This window comes from Larus michahellis, chromosome 4, assembly GCF_964199755.1.
Source record: "Larus michahellis chromosome 4, bLarMic1.1, whole genome shotgun sequence".
Lineage (NCBI taxonomy): Eukaryota > Metazoa > Chordata > Aves > Charadriiformes > Laridae > Larus > Larus michahellis.
The window spans coordinates 4,823,667-4,846,656 of NC_133899.1; the positions used below are offsets into that span (position 1 = coordinate 4,823,667).

At 36.9% G+C, this 22,990-nt stretch overlaps 1 protein-coding gene across 5 annotated transcripts in view; it reads right to left on the bottom strand.

Annotated features, from left to right (window-relative positions):
- CDH13 (cadherin 13) overlaps positions 1-22,990 on the bottom strand; it is a 508,761-nt gene that overhangs the window by 217,016 nt on the left and 268,755 nt on the right. The window lies entirely within an intron of this gene.

The window sequence follows — 22,990 nt, forward strand, 5'->3', positions numbered from 1 at the left end:
TGGGGAGACGCTGGCCCAGGTTGCCCAGAGAAGCTGTGGATGCCCCATTCCTGGAGGTGTTCGAGGCCAGGCTGGATGGGACTTTGAGCAACCTGGTCCAGTGGGAGGTGTCCCTGCCCAGGGCAGGCATGTTGGAACTAGATGGTCTTTAAGGTCCCTTCTAACCTGAACCATTCTATGATTCTATGTCAACCCTCCTATCCACTTGCAATGAAAGTCACAATGAGTTACCAAAACTTAATCAGTCATTAGGGCAAATCATGCCAAAACTTCAGAGATAATAAAAATGGTCAGATTGCAACTGCATGCTATAACTGTGGTTCTCTCTCCTCACCAAGTTGTCAGTAAAACACAGCAATAAACTTATCAGAGACACGGCTATCATTTTCATGTACCATACCCATCCCTAGACTCAACTCTTTAATGGAGTTAAGCCAGCCAGAAAATGAACCTGAGCACAGACATTAATATCACCCTCTCCCAGTCTTTCCCTGAGAAAGTGGTAGCAGCAGGGGCTGGAAGTCTCTGAGCATTTTGTTTATTCTGCTAATTTATTCTTCATTGCCATGTCTTATACCTGTAAGTTATTTATAAACTAGTGATAAATCCTACCGGGAAAGAATTAGGTCAGAATTCTAATTCCTTATTAAAATGGATGACTTATTATCACATTTCTCTGTATTTTGTTATGCTTATAAGTACATTCCACTTTTACAGTTCACCATGCTGGGTGTGAGTAGAAGTATTTGTTATAAGTAACCTATCTACTCACATACACTCTTTGCAAATAGTGCCACAGTCCATTTTAACATCTACTCACTTCCCTAGCAATTGTTCTTGCAAGCCTTTCCCAAGTCTTATTTTTTACTAAGTATATAGCTTAACAGCAAACAAATAACTCTGACATGAAGACAACCAAATTCATGTGGCATTGGCACAGCTGAAGCTTTATAGAGGCACACGCCCCTTCAATTTCCAGGGCTTGTTTAACTCTGTATTCTAAAGTCAATGTAGTAATCTTAGGATTGCATAGGATGTACTGGGGACTAGGAAAGAAAATGCAGTCTTATAACTGAACTACATTAAAGCTAGATACAGTTTTAGATACAGTTGGAAACTGCTGACAAAAAGATTTATCTTTGTAAATGTTGACTCATCGAAACTGTGTTAATTGCTTTGGGAAATGGAAGAATAGCAATATTTCTCTGTGAAATTCCAGCAAATTCATTTTCAAATTCAAGATAATTTGCTCTTAATCTATCTTTCAATACTACGTGACTATACTGCTCACTGGAAAGAAAAAAGGCTTTGCTAAATTTAAAAAACTACTTCGGCTGCTTTAGCGAAATTATAAGTCATCTAAAGCCAAGACTGATCTAACACTAAGAGTTTTTTTCCCCCAGACTTGCACAGATTAAGGAAGAGAATAGGAGATTGTTATTAATGAGTGAAATAGATTTGCTTTAGTATTGCCAAGTCCACTGTGTCTGAGACCAACTGGCCAAAAAGCTGGCATGACAGCTCCGTAGGAACAGTTACGTGATCTCTGCTTCATTTTATTAAGATGACAGAGGACTTCATTTTATTAGTCTTTGCACAATAATTTCCAGGCTTGTCCTAAGCATTATGGGTTAACTCATCAGCTCCTTTTAAACCCACTCTTCTACAATGTTTTCAAAATAAAAGCCTGCAGCACTGAAATTACGACCATCTATCTTTACATGACCAGTTTGTGAAAGAAGCTGCCTTATATCTTATCTTGCCCAACCAAAACCCCCCCCCAAAAAATTCCATAAAAGCCCCACCACTCACAAAACAAAAAACTAACAAAATAAAGAACAGCAACAGAAGTATATCGTTATTTAAAAAAAAAAAAACAAACAACACATGCAAGAGAAAGCAGCATTCAAGTAAAAGACAGAATTGGCACAAAACCCAAATTACTTTGAACAGGCTGTAAATAAAACCAGGTGGAAAATTAGATTGTGCCTAACTATCAGAAGAGTGAGATTTCAGTCTTTCAATAAAGAAAAAAGGCAGGAAAGCCAATTTAGTTTTAATGTAAAACATGACTGATGTATGGAAGATACTGCATTCATTCTTTTGATAGCAAGAGATTCTAATTGAACATTCAGAAAGTATCGAAGTTCCTACCTGATTTTAGCAACATAACTCTAAGGAAAAGTGGCAAGCACAAATTTGGGCAAATTGACAAAAATAAATATCTGCAGAGCTCTGTAGCTATTTAGTATGTGAAAACCCGATAATATTGACTATGCTTTTAATGTTCCAACTTAAAAGTTATGGAATTATGTTCATAATGATGAAGTTATGTTAATCATAATCTAACCAATCATATTTTCAGAAACATTTGAAGCTAAATCCCAATTTCATTTTTGACAAAAGTATACATGTAAACTACAAAGGATAATCAAGGGCTTATGGGAACTGTTACACCTCACAACACAAGTCTCCACGACAGGTCACAAAGCAGACTTTAGATATTGCTTCTAATATAGCTGAAAAACACTGATAAAATTAAGCAAACCAATTGAACAGGGAAAAGCAATGTAAAAATAGAAAACCGCAGGCAGTAATAGATTTTAGCCTGTTTGTCTAGACAAACTTTCTCTTCTCAAAAGGGATTTCTTGACTTCCCATCCAATTTCCCTCACCATATCTGAAGCGAGGATCTTTCTCCTCACCCCAAATATAAGGATTTTACCGGAAGTTTGGTAAGCTGAGTCAAAGCAGCACAAACCTGTTTTAAGAACTCTGCTTTAGTTTATATAGTCTTGATTCCTTTCCACTCTGCAGTCAGCAACAACATTTACAGGAAAAGATAACCAGTCTCATTCTTACTGTTACTTCAAGTCATTTCAAAGGTTTCTCTTCACAGAACAGTTGTTTCCATTTATTTATTGCTTTTGGTGAAATGATTCTGGATAGCCACCTTCCTTCTCTGCATATAAATGTCTATTTGCACTTTGCAGCCAGACAGCCAATGGCCCACACAAAATTACCCCATAAATTTAAAGTTTTTCATAAGTAAACCTGGAATATCTTTTAGTACTTAATTATCTTCAAAGTCTAATATGGGTTCTTTAGTCATTAACTACCTTCTAATTTTAATTTCCAATTTGCTGCTGATAAGAATGTTTCTCATGGAATTCTTCCAGTTTTTTCAACAGATGACTTTTTCTACACATTCCTCGTACCCAGCTTCACCCATCCCCCCCCAAAATTAAATAAAACCAGTCAATTTCTGTGTGTGAAACCAGCAGCTTTCCAGAAGCTCGAGGTGCCCGTGGCCAGGAGCCCACAGGCGCACTGGGTGTCTGTACGGCGGCCCACCGGGGCCTCTCCTCTGTGAGGCGAGCTCAGGGCGGCCCCGTGCCGGCTCCAGCCAGTTCCAACCGGTTCTAGGCGGTTCCAGCCAGCTCCGCTGTGGCCCCTCAGCGACGCTGGTGGTGCCTCAAGGAAACCGTGTGTAAGAAAGGGCAAAATGCTGCCCAGTGTTTTGTCCTCATCTCCACCCATAAGCTTCTCACCCCATTGCTCCAGCCCCCGCAGGGTGAACCCACCACGTCAGGGAAAGCCGACGGGTAAAATCTGACCGGTAAAATCTGACCGAACAGAGGAAAGGTGCATCATCCCGGAACCGGGGTACGCTCAAAAACCTGTCCCCTTACAAAAAACTGCCATACCACTACCTGCCCCAACCTCAGTTATTTTGAGGTGTGTCTAGGTACAGACTTCTGCTGGCTTTATTTATTCCTAGCTTGGTTAGAATTATTATTGAGAATCCTTGTTAGGTTTATTTATGATCAATTATTAAGTGTGGATTGACAGTAAAGAAAGGCAATGCACATACGGATCTTTCATGTAGGCAATTTCCTGGTAAGAACAAAAAAAACCCCAACATTTGGCCCTCTCTGTGTCATAAAAAGCAGTAAAGAAATTATCTTTATAGTCAAAGGTTTTAGTAAAAAAGTGATGCAATTACCTAAAACAACTCAGAGAAGACAATAATTCAGACACACAGAAATTAATTACAATTAAATTTTGCTGCTACTAAGAATATGAATAAAATATTAGCTAATTTTTATACGGCACAAGAAGAGATGGAAGGAGAGGATATAAAACCAAAATACACTGCTTCTAAGAGGCACGGATAATTTTATCTCAACGTACGTGATGACAGGGTATCGATTACCTCAGTAAGGTTGCACAGATGGCAAAAAATGGCACCATTACCTGCAATGGGAGAATTTAGCTTCACATTCAGAGTTAGAGCCCAGGTGGGAAGGGATTAATTAGCCATTCTAAGAACTCCTATGAGCATCTTACAGAGGCTTTATCTTGCTAATGCATCCACTTAAAAAATTACATTCCGATTCCCTAAAAAAATACACAATTTATCACTCTAATTTTATTGGTTTCTTATCTAGCAATAGTCACGTAACCTTTTATTAACATGCTGTTTTGCAATACCTTCACAAGTGAAATACAGGCAGTTCCAGTCTGAAAGGACTGTTGCAGTATGAAGACACTAAACATCTCCTTTCAGTTAATGCTCAGTAGAGGGACTTTTGAAAGCCTAAAGCGCTACCCTTGATGATTCCAGGTATCAGTATTCTTCTGTACACTTCATACTCATGAAGACTTGCGGTGAAGCAGCAGTGTCTTGGCTTTTATTTTAAGAAAGGCGTCTGTCTTTATTAGACACGTTTTATCTGTAACATGTTTTGTTGGAAAACCACTACTGGAAGAAAATGTAGAGCATTTCAGAACTGAACCTTTTGTGAATCCTTAAATTTTTCTCTGTAAACCACAGCAAGTTGGGCAATATATAGATGTAAGCTGTATATGGTCCACAAATTGAAGAAAGCAATACTACACCAATTAACAGTGGGAAAAGATTCCAAACAAGATTCCTAACCAATCATTCAAATAATTTAGTTCTTTTTACCATTTTTTTTAACCTCAGTTAACAAAAGAAGAATAAAGAGCAAAACCAATATGCAAAAAAGCTTTTTCTTTCAGAGCAAGTGTAGGGGGTTGTCTGCATACATAATATATGACTTAAATACCGACCACTTTAGTGCATTCTCTGAATCAAGCATTAGTTGTACAATACCAGATGATTTCTATAGTGGCATTGTTATTCGATTCTACTCAGCAAGTCTGACTCCCTGAAATCCAAATTATGAAGGGAAAGCTAAATTAAAAAACAAGGCTCATGTAAGTAGGACGTCCCCCAAGCTACCTTTAAGCAGTATTTTCCTAAATAGCACCATTTTAGCACCTAAATTGCAATGACCCGTCAAACTATAACTGTTCTGCACTTCCAAATCAGATGAAAGACTGAAGAGCTTTAGCAAAGACCTCACTAAAAAAACGGTTTGCACTGACCTATCTTACAATTCTTGAATTACCCTGCTGTTATTTCATAGTTCCTATTTTCTTAGCACAACTACCTCTTAACTGCGTGCATTAATTAATCAAAAATTTCAGAAACCCCAGGACTTCTATCTCCCAAAAGAATAACAACAGATGAATTCTTCATTAGGTAAGAGTCACTTCATCTTCTTTGATCATATCAGATGCAAGGCTTTGTAGACACATTAATAGAAGTTTTGTGAAAAGGAAGAGGAATTTAATATTATAAACAGTCAAAGATGTTCTTTTCTCACTAGTTCTAGAGGTAGTGGTCTCAATCATTAGTCATATAAGCAGACTGAAAGGTCAATTTCAACATCATAATATTCTGGTTTGTGAAGTGTAACATAGCAAGTTCTTCCCAGCAAGTACCAAGGAATAAATATTTAACTGGTACTCTTCATATGATTTAACTTTTTAAAATTTCCTCAAACTTAAGGAACCTAATTAAAAATAAAAAAAGGCGACAGTATGCATATTTACTTACCCTACTAGACTTTGAAGAAAGTAGGATTTAATTTATGCACTCACACTGCGACACAACTCTTCATTGGGGAAGTAAGAGCAAAACAAACTGGAGTGACTGGTCTGATGCTTGATAACAAGACCACATACATCAATAGAAGAGCAAGATAAAATGTGTTTAACAAAATTAATTGTGCTGCAATTTATGTTTGAAGCTAAATGTCATTAGACAGCAAAACTAGAGGTTTTTTTGGGAATGGAGTGGAGACATAAAAGTGAAGTAATAGAAAAAGATAATGTGCGGAAAGAGGAAACGATGCAGAATATCGTTAACCTTTCGAGAAGGCCTTGTCTAGGCTGAGTAAAATTCAGGAATCCTCTAAGGAACCGACCGGACTGTTGTCCCATGGTCTAGCAGGAGCCCATCTGGTAGTACACTGGTGGCAGGAGCTGTCTCGTGCCCACCTAATGCAATTTTGACTGGTCCATGTAACTGCGTCCTTCCCAGCTGCAGCTGCCATGAGATCATTCCTAAATAGACCTGTCAAGCCTAACAACTCTTGTTTCGTTTTGAGTGAAAGAAGGGACAGAGGAGGAGAAACAGGAGTACAAACTGCATTCATAGTTTATACACTTTTTACTAATAAGAACCGTTACCTTTTTAAAGCTAAAGTTGCCTTTGAACCTGTTAATAGAGGGGTTTATTTATATGAAGCTATAAGGCATAACAAGAGTCCCATGTTATTTCAAATGATTTTTCTTTAAACAAAACCAGCTCAAGTCAAGAAAGTTGCCTTAATTAAAGAATAGCTTTCTGTATATTTTCCACACTAATTTTTGTGCAGTAAATCTTTCTATTGTGAATATCTTACTATTCATCTTTCCCTTGAAGTGGGAAGCGCAAGAACATTGCCTTCGCCAGTTTACATTCAGTAAGGCCAACCTGCAAAAGCCTATTGCACCTGCACCTCCTGTTGGCTTGAAATAACATCAGTAATTGTCCATCTCTCTGAAAAACCTGGCACTGGCCATCCAGAAAAGCCACTACATCTTGGGCGAAGGATCTTCCTCAGTGTAAGAAAACAAATCTTGAATGATTAAACTAGTGATAAGAGTACTTGGAGTTTTCCAGGTTCTTTATCCTGTACTGGCAGTAGTACAGCCTGTCTTCTCGCACCAGCATGCCTCTTGATTTGCAGTTCACTTTACAGAATACGCCTAGAAGATGCCATCAGTGAAATACGCTCATTGCTGCAAAATGAAGCTAAAATGCTCTACATTTAATATTTTTTATTTTAATATATTGAATTCCTTCATAGCACTAAAGTAAGCAATTATGAATTCACTATCTAATTGAATGCATATACTGTAATGCTATTAGTGTCACAGTAAATGTATTTTCTTACACAGCTGTGTGTCTCTGAATCACAATATTGCTAAAAAGGCGCTGTTTTCTCATAGAACTTAAGTCCTGAAAATTTTTCTCCGCTGTGAGTATAAAAAGCAGGAAAACAGAAAAAAATTTATGGAGAATGATGGCATAAACCTCAGAGAAAAGAATACATTAAATACAAACTCATAGAAAGCTTATACCAAAATGAACTCTGCTTTTTCTGCAGGACAACACTAAATCCAATTTAAAAAAAATATTTTGAGATTTTAAGTTCATTAAAAAATAAAATAAACAATTTGGGATTTTTTAGAAGCTTTCTTGTGTGTCAACACAAAAAATAAACCCATAAAACAGGTAACAATCTGATATTTTTTACCACTTACTCCTGAAGATAATTTTTAAACATCAAGAGCAAAGCTAGTCATCAAGCAGTAAATGATATTTTCAGTTATTTGTGTCAGTTTGGAGCAGACAAGATTTACTCTTGCAAGTTCTTGTGACTATTATTCTAAGATTTCCTATTTTTAATAATTAAATATTTGAAAGAAGCAATACTTTGCACATTCCAGATTCCTTCTGATACTCACAGAATATTTAGTTTTATATATAAAATCCAAAGCTAGTAACTAGCAAGTTTTCAAAGCTTCAGTCCATCTTATGCCCTAGATCCAGTTCCTCTGCTAAATGTCACCGTCTAAGGACACTGTGCGGCAGGGCACGTCAGGGTGGGTGGCCAGTGGCTGCTCCGAGGTCCTGCCAGCCTGGCAGAGCTTCCCCATGGGCTTTGGGTGCATGTGCAAACCCCACTGCACCTGAGGACTGCTGAAGTCCAAGCAACAAAAGAACTTTCAAAAAAGCTCAAAAATCACTGTCCCCATTTTAGAGGTGGGGGTAAAGGAGGTATGAGGTACTCAAACTGATCGTAACCACCCTGATTAATTATGATAGAGCTGAGGGAACCAACTGACGCAATACAGCAGAGTGTTTCAAAAGAAAATCAATTACATCAATAAGATAGGCAAAAGATGGGAGAAGAAACAGAGATGAAATGACTTCACCAAAGCTGTACACCAGACAAAATTTAAATCAAGCTTGAATCTAGGTTTTTTGATCTCCGAATACAAGACTGATAGCTAAATTCTATCTCTTGCTGAGCAAGTGATGTAAAATTAGATTTACAAAGGTTATTAAGCTACCAACATGCGCACAGTGTGATTTTTCAAAGTGCCTTACAAGACTGGGTAATATATCCTATTAAAATCAAAACACCTTTGAAAGAGCTTTGAAAACCTGATTGTCCTCTCGGTGTCTCATTTCCCGCCATTAAGCACTATTCTACAGCTGTATAGATATAAAACCACAACTGAAAATAATTTTCTGCATCCTCACAACAGAAAGCTGCATATTTCTAAGGGGTTTTCATATAGCTACAAAAATGGAATTAAAATGACTTCTGAAGCATACTTCCTGTTAAATAGTATCTATAAGGTTTGAAATTAGAATGCCCACTCCAAAAATAACCTCAGTGAACAAATGAGAAGTAAAGGACATCCCTCAAATCTGTGGAGCAATACAGCTCTTGAAATGAAGCCATGTGTACTTCACACAGACCAAAAGTATTACGGCTGATCATATAAATACTAATTAAAATCTTCCCATATCACAAGAGAACACATGTTGAACTCCCCCTCAAAAAGACAGGGGGTGGGGGAAAGAGAGAACATATCGGGATTCACCAAAGCAATCAAGCCTAATCACCACAAAAATATTAAATTAAAGAAAATGAAAGAGAGATGAAGTAGGACTGAAATAAAGGATTAAGACACAAGCTGTGCCAGAGTTTTTAGGCTCTATGCTGCACCACAAAAACAACAAAGACGCTTACATAGGAAATGATGAAAAATGGCTTTGCACTTTTAAATAGCTCCTAGCAGTATTCAAGCACTGCTCACTGTTCTTACTGCTTGAAAATAACTCCAAATGGCATGTAGGAAGTGGCAAGAGTTTAACAAATTTCATCTCACAGAAGGATTCAAGAAGCAACAGGGTCAGAGAGAGCCCGTAACTAATCAGACCAACAACAAAAATTCAAGATCTAAAATGCATCAGTGACAAGAAAAAGGACTTATTTAGTTGTAAGAAATAAAGGTCAGTGTAAATGTCAGGTATATATCACACACACACATATATTTTTCTTTTTTATTATTGCTTAACATATCTGTTCCTACAAATAAGTAGGAAAAGGTCTTAGAAGTCAAGGAATACTCAAGCTTATACCAGTCTAGTACAGATGTAACCAAGCAGGTTTCTCTATTTTAAAGCAACAAAACAAGGAATCACAAGAGCACTTGTATGGAGGGCTTTCCAAGCTGGACTGGAGGGCATGCAGCATACTGCTGCCTCGCTGCCCAAGCTTCTGGCTCTGGGATTCCTGGCATTTCTGGGATGACATCTCATCCTCTTTATGCTGTCAGTTTTTGAGTGATGAGCTGCAGCCAGGAGTCCTTCAAAGCCCCATCCAAGAAGGGAATAAGAGTGCTTGGGATCTAAGCGTCAATGAAGAGAAAAAAATCTGATAATTTGGAAGCAAGGTTTTCCTAGTGGACTTTCTGAGAAATATGCTTATATCTGTAAATAAATTGCTCTCTTCAAAATTTGAAACAATATCAGCATATTTTATATACTGTATTTTCCATACCCTCGTAATATGCAATTCTATTGTCTTTAAAATTTCACTTTTTTAAAGGTTAGTCAGTAGAAGTCAGATAAAGAGAACTAGATGAGATTTATTTACATCTGCTTTATAGGATTTAGATGACTGTATTGCAAGTCATAGGGGCTGTGTGTTACGAAGCCCATTCAAACTGCAGAGCTGCAAAACAACCCCCATTGCCGAAAGTCTTTGCTGTGAAGCGTTGTGTTACTGTACAAAATGTCTGTCATTGCCTTTTTCCAGCACATAGCATGCCATGATGATAAACTGTTAAGTGTCCTGTTTCTGTACCCATACAGTAATTTTCAGATTTATTTTTATTCTGCTGCTAAATCTACTTCCAACTTGTCTCTCAGTCTCTGGCATCCTCAATGCACCTGCATTACCAACTGGAACCTACCTGTTTGACCACATGATGAACTACCTTCCATGACGTACATCTCTCCTTCCTCAACATATTCTTCTCTAGTAAACATTTTACATTTTGTTGACTCTATTTGCTAAGCCAAAGAAAACCCAATTCAATGTTGGTGATAAAAGGTTTGGGTGCTGGAAATGCCACCTACATGATTCGCTACATATTCTATGTTTGGTTATGTGTGTCAGTAAAAATGAGTTTATCAGTCTTCCTCAAAATCATCCTAAGAGGTTGGAAACTGTTAGATTATGAAGGTTGAATTTTGACATCTGATTGGCTAAATATATCACAGAAGTATTCACAGTTAGCACTTTGCTTTCATTTTCCTCTTCTATTCTTTGCCTGGCCTGAGCAGTTACAACGATATCCAAGCACTGAAACTAACAAAGCACTGTTTATCTTTCCCCGTTATTCTGAACTAAATGAGTTTTTGCTGATTTTTGTCTACAGTCAGCTTTATTGAATTTCACATGATGCCCAGCTGCTTTTTGCAAGAGGATGTCTATGGCAGATACCCTTGTAATTCAGACAGCTGATCTTCTTGGTAACAACATCTAAACGGATTAGCACATCCCAGACCACAAGCATTTAGCAGCTTCTCTGTTTCAGTTTAACAGAGTACTTGTTTTTTCTACTTTGCCAATAATGGCAAGGTATACATTTCATATATATATAAAAAAAGGAAGTATGTGAACAGTTTTCCACATGTCATTTTAGTGGAAAATAGTTTGCAGACATGGAAAGATATGCCAAGGGCAGCCTGATCTGAAATAAAATGTTTCTAATTACCTGTTTTCTATCTCTAAAACTAATCTTTGTAACTCTTAACATGTTGGACCATCTCTCTACATTAATTGTCAATACAGAAAGATTTAGTCAATGAGCCTCAAATTAGCAAAATTAACACAGTAATATTCTCTTCTGAGTAGTCAAACATTTCTAATGTAGCTCCCAAAGGATCAACAAGGGTCTGCTACATAGTGACACATCAAAAGACATAACTTATTTCATGTTCTTTTATTTTTAGTGCTTACATTTATCCCAGGAACTTTCTGAAATGCTTCACTGGCCTTCAGCTCTGATGACAGCATTACATGTTAAAACTATTAATCTTAAGGTATAATTAGCAGTTCTAGTGTGTCTCACTGGAATTTCTTTTTTTTTTTCCTTCTTTGAGATCTCAGTCAACTCTAAATTACTGCACCGAGCATGTTAGTAAAGGCATCTCCTCAATTAACGATAGGCTTCCTCACCACTTTCCCTTCATTCTGAACTCTCACTCTATGTTTTACGACAGCAGCAATCCCTGTGTGCATTTTCTTAAAGGTAGATCTCAAACGGACTTCTGACTTAGTGATTTTTCACTGTCTTTCAGGACTTTGTCCATGCTGCATTTCTACACCTATTTTGTTTCTGGCGATAGAGTAGACCTCTCTTTTTCTCTCTCATGCTTCTCCTAAACTGCAAATTATGATCCCCATGTGAGCAATTTCCTGAATTCCAAGACTTACAACGTAAATGCCATCTTTTGTCTTTTTTTACCCTTTTGAAACCTTTGATAACTTACAAATCTTAACAGAAATAATTTTGAGTCCAAAAATACAACTAAAACATTTTTTGCAAGGAAAATTATTATGTTGCAGATCTCTACTTTTTCACTGCTTGATGCAACGGGAAGAAACACATAGAAAAAGGAAATGACATATTTGGCAACAATGGGAGAATTCAAAAGTCAAAGTTACTGCAGCAAAAATAAAGTCTGGATATAGTCAGTCACAAAATTCATTAAATACCATTTGCACCAGAAATTGCAAATGAAAATGGTCTTTTTGAATTATAACAATCAGCAAGACTGTCCTTCATGTACCTGCAAAATAAAATATCCTAACAAGAATAAACTTCCAGAACTCACCACAGCAAGCTGTTGCAGTAAAATTTGCTTCTCCTATTGCAAAGCTGTAACTGAAACAAGTATTTTTGTAACCCCCGAGATAATCACTAAGAGAACACCAGGAGTGAATTAAAGTCATAACAGAAATAGAAGCATGCCCTATTACAAACCAATAGGAATTAAATAAAGACAACTGTAATTTCAAACAAACAGGTTTACCATGACAAGACTGGAAAATTAAACATACAGTAGAAACAAATACACAATGCAGGAGAAATTTTTCATCATTTTGATCTGTTAAAACCTACAGAGGCATAGCTTTTTTTTTTTTCCCAAACCTCAAATGACCTAGAAATGGAAGTCCTTGAACAGACCCTCTGAAGTTTATGCTCCGAAACATCACAGCAACTTCTTGCATAGACTATTCAACCTTCATGTATTCAATCCCAAAGCGGCATTGCACTCACAAAGTAATAGAAATTCATCCTATGGTATTTTACTCCATCATACTCCCCTTGAGCATAGCTATGTCAATTAAGGGACTTAAGATCACAGTACAGATCTTTTCTAAATGATGGGCCTGTGTGTATTAAAATCTTAACTTTTTTTTAAAAAAAGAGGGAGGTATTTTAACAACACAGTATGATTTTCATGAATTGTATTTAATTACGGCTTGAAGTGTCACCGTTGTTACCAACGTAATTGCCAGTAGCCCCAGTAAGTACAAATAGAATCTTATTGCACAAGTTCCTGTCTAAAAAGAGATAAACAAGATTTCACCTAATAATATTCTTCACCAAATTCTGGTGTCATCTGTGCCTAGGTCTACTCCTGTCTCTATACCATTGCTGCTGTCTCCTAGTTTATGTTGATACATGCAGCACACAATGATTAGACTTTACTAGTCAATAAAATAGCAATTAGTTGCAAATGGCATAAAAGTTCTTCTTCACTCCCATCTGCTACATCACCAAAAAGCATCCTCCTCCTACTTGGCAAGGTCACTTTTCATCAATATATTGCTGCTTCAAATATAAGATAATTTCTTTTATTTGGAGTAACCTATTTATAAATCCATCACTATTAAGTAACTTGCTAGCTCAATGCAAAACACACACAGAAACTCAGGCCAATCAATACCAAGAGTTTGATTTTTAAGCTCAAATCAGTAGCAATCCATCAACCATATAGAGCCTATCAAAGAGAGTTAAACTATTTTGTTTCTATCTGAGGTGTCTTGCAGAACTAAACGTTTGTTACTATAACACCAAGTACATTCTATGGCACCTGAATAACAAAAAACCACCTAAAACTGTAAAACAACCTTGTTTATGAGTAAAAGAGTATCTTGAGAAATATGGAAGTAACAAACAATAGATCACTGTAATAAGGTCACTTGTCATATAAAAATTGTTCAGTGAACACAGATACTGAAGATATAAATGAAAAAAACCCCCAACATTTCATGAACTGATATCATAGAGATAAGTTTATCCGTCAGGAGGAACCCCTTCCTAAGGAATGCAGAATCAGCTGCAAAAAACCAACTTAAAATATTAGGTCTACTTAAGAAAGGAGAAAGGTTTCCAAATACTTTCTTGAACGTAAAGTAGGCCAAGAAAAATTATTTTAGAGGCTCTGTGTTTGTTTCATTTTATGTGAAAGAATAAAATGAAAATGAAAGAAACATACTGGAGTCTCTAGTAGGCTGTTAATTATTCTATACGTTAAATGTTTTACAAATATGGTTGTGTGTCACTCGTTCAAAAGCAGGGCTGCAGGATCACGTAACTGTTCAATAGATGGCACTGTATGTTCTTCTACAAATAGCTTATACATACCCTTAAATGGGGACAGCTGAGAGCAAGATAGGAGTGGACTGAGTTTAGTCACCTGCCCTAATGTTACTACAGACACCACTTACAAAGAATTACTCTTTATCAGAAGATAAACAAGCTTCATACTAAGTAACTCAAAGACAGTGTAAGTTTTAACCACAGAAAACATGCCCAACAAGTAATCAGACCTTCCTTTTCCTCACTAAAACATCAAAAAAATAGGCATGCCTGTGGATTGCCTCTTCATCAGGGAGCCAAAGTTACACAACAGCAACATTTTCCTGCAGAAAAAACGGACATTCAGAGAAGAATGCACTGTCTGTTTAGTAGAAGGTTGGGAAAAGTCTTACAAAAATGCATACTACTAAACACAATATTCATAGCTCATCAAATCCTGACATGTTCTGGAATATGCTAGTACCAAACTACGTCACTTCAACTGGATTTGACAGCAGGTAAATTATATCATGTAAAACTAACTAAAATAAAGTTGCTCACCAAAAATATCTTGATAGGATTTTCAATGTTAGAAAAATGTTCTATTACTAATGCAATAACAGACAAGAAAAGTGAGATTAAGTTTATTTTTCTGCTTTGTGTTCTGCTTTACCTAGCAGAAGACCATAGAGAGCAGAACTGAATAAATGTGTAGAAATACTTTTTTTTTTAACCTTTTTGCCTTTCCTCTGAAAGACTTCATTTTCAGAACCACATTTATCATTTAAAATTATCCATCAAACGCTGTAATTGAATACATTTCAGCCTTTAGATTTTGAACGCAGCATTAAATAGCTGCGCTGACTGATCATTTCAGTCACACGGCATTGCTGGTACACTCTGACTCGACCTCCCTTATAAACATTTTACAGGGTTGAAATAAGTAATTTCCAGCTCAAAGCTTCATGGATGCATATGGTAGTATGATTATCCTATCCAGTAGCATGCCTACAGTTTTAAACTATAAATAATCTTATCAATACCAAACTTCTTGAACTCATATTATGAGAAAACAGATGCACGAACGGACACTATTGCCATCACAGAAAACCTGGTGTTTGTTGCACAAGTAAGTGTTTCACATGCTATTTTTCAAGATGCACGTCACACAGGTAGTTTAGGCTTTTTTGTAATATTTAATTTTTGCATAATAATATTTAGTAATAGATGCAGCTAGATAATTTAACAGACACAACTCAGTAACCTAGAAATAGGATCACATTGAAACCTATAGTGCAAAAACCTATTTACAATTGCCAACAACCATGAAGGCCCAATTTTTACCAAAAAATGGTTTCATTGGTGATTTTGTTGCTGGATGTATCTTAAATCTTCAGTACTTTCTGGAAGAACGCAAACAATTTTTCTGTCATCTTGCTTTTATATCAGCTGTAGTTTTTTAACCTGATCACAAGAAATAAGATTAGTGAATACCAAGATACTTGGTCAGCCTGCAGGTCTGGAGATAAGGGGTTTTTTTTTAAAGTCCTTCCCACAGAGAGAAACGTAATATCAGTGTTCATTTTTGCCAAGTCACACAGCAGACATGGCTCTTTTCTTTCTTATCTTAACGAAACCTTTATTTGTATAAGTTAACATCAAAAGATCAAAAGGCCAACTGAAAAAGTGTATCATAATCAAAGAACGAAAAAAAACAGGTGAAGAATTCTCCATTTACCAAGGTAATAACCGATACAATAACCTAAGAAATACTTCTCTAATTCAAATTTCACATCATGTATTCTGTGATTTCCAAGAAATTTCACTTTTCTCTTACCAAGACAGGTTTCTGTACATACATGTTCCCTGAAGTAAACTTTACTCCAAATCTGTGTATAATTATCAGTAGCATTTCTTAGATTTATTTCTTGTTTCTCCACCAATAACCACAAAAGCTCATTTACCTTATGCAGAATGTAATTAGCAGGTATCGTATCTATTTGACAGCTTTCTCATTTTCTCAATTTTACGTATTTGACAGGGACCATTACAGATCCGTAACTAGTCTTTCAGAATGACTTTCACAAGGTTAGTTCACTTATTAATTGACCCTTGGTAATGGTAATTTAAGAAGCATATTAATCTCATCTGTCAGTTCTAACACATACTAGATGTATAAAATAATTTGTCTTTTGCAAGGAGCCTTGCAACAGAAATGAAGTGTCTAAATTTTTAATTAATATGCATTTTCTTTCAACAAATGAGACTGGAGTGGAAGGAGACTTCTTTTCAGTGGTTTTCTTTATTCTGCTTTAAAGCTTCTGTGTTTTCTTATTATGAAGATAAACACTATTTCACCAGTCAATAAAGCCTATGATCTAAATAAGCTTCTACAAAGGACATTCGGGTATTCTCAACACAGATCTCAAACTTAAAGATGTGTGAACAAAACGTTCAGCACTTCAACAGCAGTGTTTCTTATTATTACATATACAGATTAAAGGTTTCTGGAATTCAAGGAGATTTAATTCACTAAGAATATTAAACAAAAGATTGCTATTTAGAAATTGAAAAAACTTCAACCAGTATCAGATGCTTGAAGTTATGATCTTTTAAAATCTGGTTTCCAACGCATCATAGGGTGAGCAGAGCCTGCAGCTCATGTCTAAGAAAGAGGTATATAAAATTCTTAATCCAAAATACTAGTAAGGGCTGTGTGAAAATTGTCCTCCTTTATTTCATTAACTAAATAACGGGATGAGTTAATAGCAAGGGGAAGGGAGAGAAGAACTGTGTAAAGAACCAGTTGAGCCCTTAGTGCATGATCATCTGCACTTTACAACACATGGGTGAAACACAGCTCCCCACATAAACACTCCAAAAGGGCGTAAGCGTTTTCTGATGAACGTTCACAGTTCTCACAAAGGTTAGCACAAGTTTAAGACACAACAGAAATCCTACGGTCTGTACTGAAAAGCAGAGAAGTTAAGAAAGTACACGGTAAAAGCTGAGATCCTCCTCCACCCCCCTTCTACTTTTCCCTTTGTGTCCAAAGAATGAAGAGACCTTCTGTAAGGTAACATTACAAAGAGTAGACCCTTACGCTGTAAACCCAGGGAGACTACACTAAGGAAGTGGGTCAGGCCAATATTTCGCGTTATCCTACAACCTCTTACGGACTCAACTATCTTTTACTTCATGCTGGCAGCAGACTTCTACTGGTAACATACAGCAGCAATGCAAAATCCCACCAGCTCTACAGGGTATAAGGCCCTGATTAGCATCAGAGAATTAACTGTGTAGGCACCTTGAAAAATGAACCCTGCAGAACAGACTGCCATACAATGATTACAACCAGTGGGGCCACACCACGCTCCCAGAGGGCCTTCAGGAAAAAGGAAAGTCTGGAGACTGCTGAGGGTGGGTGACTCTGTTCAGCCCTCTGGATTGGGGTAGGGGACCAAATGCTGTGGGAAACCATCTCTCAGTGCTTGTGTTTTCTACCATGGAAAGCTACCGGCGATTAGGAATGGGACATAAGCCTAGAGGATGCTATATTAAGTCCTCATATCACATGTGCCTTATTCCCCACTAATGATGACTGTCTGTTATTTAGATTAATCCAGCTCAGTAACAGATATAAAACCAAACTGTTACCAACCATATTGACAAATGCTACCTTGCTTAAAGTCTCATAAGTTCCACATGCATTCGGATCAGGCCAACGATTTGTTAAGAAGCAACTGTTCATGAAATGAAACAAATATGTTATATAAATGCATTATAGGAGACACAAGCGATAATACTATGATCCCCTGTTTGTTGAAGCTTATCACACTGGAATATTCAAGTTACTAATAACTTTGATGATTAAAAACTAGAGGCAGCTAGACCAAAAACATGGCTTTGTCTTTACAGAATTTTACAGGTATATGAATATCCATTTCCTCACAGCCGTCATGCCAGCTGTTGTTGGCATGTATTTCAGATACTTAAAAAAAAAAATAAAAATGGTAACCATCATATTTATTGGCTATATCGTCACAATGTCTCCCCCGCTGTTATAGTCTAATGCGTAAACAGGTATTCAAGCAATTTTTAAAAAAAACAAATTACCCACTTGACAGACTATAGTGTCTTCTTCAGAATCATTAGTGTCAATCATGTGAGTACAAATTTAAAGTGCTGTTGAAATGCACGCTACTTAAACAATTGATCATCATATAGAACCACTTCAAGCTTAATACAGCCCATGAGCATACCCAGTATTACTAACTCAGCTACTACAATACCATCTTTATTTTTAACAACAGAGTAAGAGCTTATTATAAAAAACCAAACAAACAACAATGCTTACTTTTCACTCACAATTAATAAAAGTAAATCAGTTTCTTAATTTTTAGCCTTCTAACTTTTGAAAAGCTATGATGTTTGACTAAGATCACAGATGTCACTGTACAGAAGGAATGATCCTTCAAGAAAGGATATGGACCCTGTATACAGATGTCAGAAGTCAGGGAAATCACATCAGACTGTAAAATTGTTAACAAAATTCTCTTGTCTTACTGCTTGTGATTCCTAGAATTCAATGACATCATGCACTGATTTTTGCCAGCTGGATATTTGCATTTCATTTGAGGATCTGAATCTAAAATGATTTGGAAGACTTGCTAGTGTCAAAGAACTCTGTACAGAGAGAACAACCTTCCCACTCTGATGCAGCGCATGCTCCTACCTGCTTATAACACAGCAGCAAAGATCAGAGATGACCTGGATCACGTATTACACTTTACTACTGTTAATTACAAGGTTGGCAAACTACATTGTAATCAGCAACATTTCTGTTGCTGAAAGAGTTATTGATAGCTGGAAAATCCTGACTTCATTGTTTTCAACAGCAAGTGGAGAAACTAACCAAGCTGTCAAACCAAATACATTGTTAAAGCTTTACTTTATGAACATCTTGGTCCCTAACTTCCATCCAGTATCTTCACCTAAGTTACTCCAGACCCATGTCTGTAACAAAGAAATGAAAAATTGACAAGTGGAAGGAAAAGAGGACACTTGGACTTTCACTGAAATCACTTTCATATATTGCAAGGCTTCTATGAATAACAAAACCTCCTGTTTTGCTCTTTGTTCATTTTTATACTCTGTTGTGGCCTATTTTCTGATGATCACTTCTCTTGTATATTTGACAGGAAACCCATAAGCCCAAACAACTTTCTGCACTTATTAGGGAGAACAATAAAGTTATTCACACACATACAGAAAGTAAACAGCAATACATTCAGTGTTTAATTTCTGGTTTGGATAAAGTATGAACCTTTTAATACCAGAAGCAAAATCTCTCTCGTGAAAACAAGCTGCTTCTGAAACTCATAAGAAATAAATGTCCTATTTAATACCTTAAAAAAAGCTGAATTACTGCATGGGCAGTCATCATCTTAGCAGTTCTCACGTAATTGTAGAAAAACTGTACACACGGGTTTGCAGACCTAAAGGGATTGTCTTGCATTTTATGCAACCCTTCAATAATATGAAGGGAATCCACATCTGCAAACTAGTACGTCTCTTTAATACAAGAACAAATACATATTCAGAGTAGCGTAATACATGGTGTTAGTATCCAAGCAACAGGAGCACAGAGACCAGGATGGGCCAACAGGAGATCCACGGAGCCAAAAGTCAGTGATGAGGACCTGACACCCGCACTCTGCACCTCTTGCACTAGCTCCCCTCTGACAATAAACTCGAGCACGAAAGGTGTGCTCCGAGCATATCTTTCAGTTTGCTTTCATTCAAAAGCAGTCCAGATCATGACCTCCAAGCTAACTGCACAATCTGAAGCAAAACACAGTAAGAGGAGACAACTGGAGGATTCATTTCAAACTCTCCTTCCCAATCTAAACTAAAAGCTAGTGAAGAGGCACCCTCAGATCAACTTCAGTCTCACCTACTTGGCCACTCTGCAACCTGTGAGCTTCAAAGTCTCATCCAACTTGTCACCAGATGTACTGTCATACTCAGATTCAGTTTTGGATGATGCATATTGCTGACCTCGCTTACTCATATTAAAAGACAAGCTTGCGGTATGAAATGTCTGCATCCTGTCTGAACAGCAGGTATGCAGGAAACCTCATACATAAAGTTGTTTGTCCTTCATGGAGATGAAACTCCAATCGAAAATAGGCTGTTATGTAGAGAGGGCTTAATTTATGTCTCCCTATATGAGCCGGAATGAAAGCAGCCCACAGAAGAATCAGAATATTGAGCTTTATCTCTGTGCAAGTCAGAATTCAAGCTTTTAATGTTCATTTTGCTTTCCTGTTTTTCAAATTGTCCAGGAGAAAAAAAATAACAACTGTACAATTTTTCATATAAAATGTGCATTCTGAATAGCCATTAGCTGACAAAAAAAAAAAAGAAAGAGGAAAAGCATGTAACAGAACCATGTAAATCTTTGAGGGGAATAGAAGCTTCAGGAAGATGTAAAAGTCAGCATGGAGTACACCTAGATTAAATGGAATTCTCAATTATGCTGTTTGAAAATGAAGTGGGTGTAAATTTGATATATCCGCAGTTGCAATCCTGTAGGTTCCTTGGTAATGGACATTGACAAATAAGTCTAAAATTCAGCGAAATCTCTTCCACAGCTTGCAGGATAAGGCTGTTTCAAGATAGCTATGTACTTTTTTAGATTGTAAGAGCAGTTTTCTCTTTTATCAGAAGATGGGAATGCTATGCATATATGAAAGGACTAAATATGAATAAGGCAAAGGACGGGTCAGCAGGGAGAAGGGACAGATTTGTAAAAACCCAACCATGATTTTCTAATGAGCCAAGCCAATTTTGTAAACTAAGCTTTAAAATGTAAATTGCCCTCATTCCTTCAGTAAACTGTCAGCACAGAATTTAAAAATGTGAAAGACAACATTTCTAAAGACTGCTGACTAAAGTCTATGCTCTCTATTTTCATATTATTTCACCTTATTGCTGCTTATTATTTCTATTATGGCAACAGCAGGAATAAATCAGGATCCTGACTGGGATGAGCAGCATATAAACTAAACTACATGATTAGACACAGGCCCTGCTCCAATAAACTTGAAACCTAAATTTAAAGATACCCTTGTGACTGCAAAGAAAACATCACAGTGCTATTATTTCAAATTAAAATACAATCTCTGTGCCTAATTTTGCAGTAATCTCTCAGAAACAACCTATGCTGTACTGCCTGGACACTGTGCCATGATCTAAGCTGGGAAGAATGAACGTTAAAGTCTTAAAACTCTCAACTAAGTCCTTCATAAAACTCATGGATAGGTTTTCCTAGATCTTGATAGATCCTTACTTGTGTATTTCATCATCCATGCAGGAAGCACTAAAGGCAAGTTAGTCAGAAGTGAACTATTCACATAATAAGAGAGACAGTCTTATAGGTAATCAGTTATTGAAAGAGCTGAAGAGAACTGGGAAGCAGCACCACTCTACCGTGGCTTCAGAAAGTGAAAGCTAGCACAAGGCTCAAAATCTAATGATTACTTCAGCTAGAAAAATTTTTGTGATATTAGCTGTAAATCAACCAGTGGGCAGACATCAGGAAAACAAAACAATCATTAAAGGCATAGGATGATGGCAGCCCAAGAATAAATAATTAAACACAAGTACCTTTAGGGTGGACGTACAGGGAAGTTTCCAGTTGGATTAATGAGAGTCTGGATGAGTTTTTCAACAGGAATTTGAGTGTACAAAAATTAGATAAGATGGAGCTGGGTTAGTTTATGCAATGAATTGTAATGACATAGATCATCGTGTACGAGACCACTTTCAGTTCCTGTTCTAAGATTTATGATCATTCTGGCGGTGTTCTCACTTTCTATAATTTCCCTTCCCTTTGGAGAGAGGTGTTAAAACACAGGGAAACGCAAACTGAGATAATCTTCCTTTCCCTTAATAAAAATGTGATGTTTTCATTCATGTTACATTTGAAGAAAAACAAAAAACCGCCCACGCTGTCTTTCAACACATTCTGGCCACTGTAGCCAATGACAGACTCTGCCGCAGCCTTTGCTCTAGGCACCTCTGCTCTTTTTTCCACTGTCAGTCTTTGTGAATTTCTGCTCTATTGCTGTGAACTGCTGAATTTTGCAAATGCAGAGATAATGGTAACTAAAACGCAAATATCCTAAGTTTTTTCAAAATTAAGGAAAATGCATAGCTGAGAAAAAAAATGACAACTGTACTCACTGAAAGCAGTAATGAATCTGGCTTGGACTGCAGTAAAGCCAGGATTTCACCTTGTGTACGCAATCTGAAAACACTCAGTTTGCCATATTTCGCTTGTGCCATATGGAATGTAAATACAAAAACTTCACTCCCAGTCCAGAGCGATCAGCCTTGACTACAGCCACACCTAACATCTTTGCACAAACAGATGGCAAGTCTCTTAATATTTCATGGCGCTGCCCCTCATAATTACGGGCTTTGCACAAGTACACAAAACACACATTACACAGCATTTTGCATCTTGCAATAAAACAAATCAGTGGTAACATTTAACACAACTTCAGTAGATAGAACACACAATGAGAAAATAAGGATTTTTTTTTTTTTTTAATAATAGACAATAGCCATTTACTGCCTGCATAAATTCTGTGACTTTTTCAATAAAGAATGCCTTTGGTGAATACGCTTTTAATATTATAAATGTATCACTGAATTCCTACTGTATTCCTACTGTAATAACTGTAATGTCTAATGCACTACTTGTTAACACTTGGTAGTTGACCCCTTTGATTGTCCAGTGCTCTCACTTCACAAGGGTTGTTTAATTGCAAATGGATTCCGCTATCTACTATTAGGCAACACAGCAAGTATTATTATCTGATTA